This window comes from Pteropus medius, unplaced genomic scaffold, assembly GCF_902729225.1.
Source record: "Pteropus medius unplaced genomic scaffold, Ma_sr-lr_union100, whole genome shotgun sequence".
NCBI lineage: Eukaryota > Metazoa > Chordata > Mammalia > Chiroptera > Pteropodidae > Pteropus > Pteropus medius.
In genome coordinates, this window is record NW_024349804.1 from 15,075,665 (window position 1) to 15,076,467 (window position 803).

Genomic DNA, 803 nt, shown 5'->3' on the forward strand with positions numbered 1-803 from the left:
CCAAAGGTCAAGTCCACACCTGACAGCCTGGCATCCAGCCAGAGGCCTCCAGCACCCGCAGCTCACCCAGAGCCACGCCTGTGCCCACCACCGCTCGATTCCCGAGGCTGTCCCCACCCACTGCCTGAGCAGCCTGTTCCCGTGACAAAGCTGTGACACCTCCCCTCCCCACCTCCCCGGGGGAGCCGGCCCTCCCTGCTCGGGCCCCCTGATTGTAACCTTTGCCCTTGTCGGCATCGGCACAGAGCGGGGGTGTCCAGTGGGACCATCCACTGGCAGGCAGCCCTCCTCGCAGGCCCTGCTCGTGGTCCTCAGAGCCCAGGGATGGCCTCCCATCCCTGGTCCTCAGAGCCCAGGGATGGCCTCCTGCAGCTGCCCCTCGGGGCCATCCGGGCACAACACGAGACCCTCCTGGACACCCGGGATGTGTTTTTGAGTCAACACGTGGCCTTTAAAACTAAAAATCCGTCCGTGGTTGAATTTTCGCGTTGCCAAAGTCCTTCGAAGCATTGGTGATTGTGTTTGTTGCATTCACTGCTAGAATCTCAGCACTGCAGATGCCCTGCCACGGGCCGTCCCAGCGTCTGGCCCCCCAGGCAGCCGGCAGCATGGGAGGAGGGGGCTCACCCAGCCTCGGAGGCTGCCTGGCCCCGGCACCCAGGCCACCCATCAGCATCTCGGGGCTGCTGCAGAGGCAGCATTTAGGCAAGTGCACGTGCGAGACAGTGAGCAGACACGTGGGACGCGAGCCGCCCAAACTCGCATGATCTCACAGCTGCGTGTGGGCTTTCCGTCGCTAACTG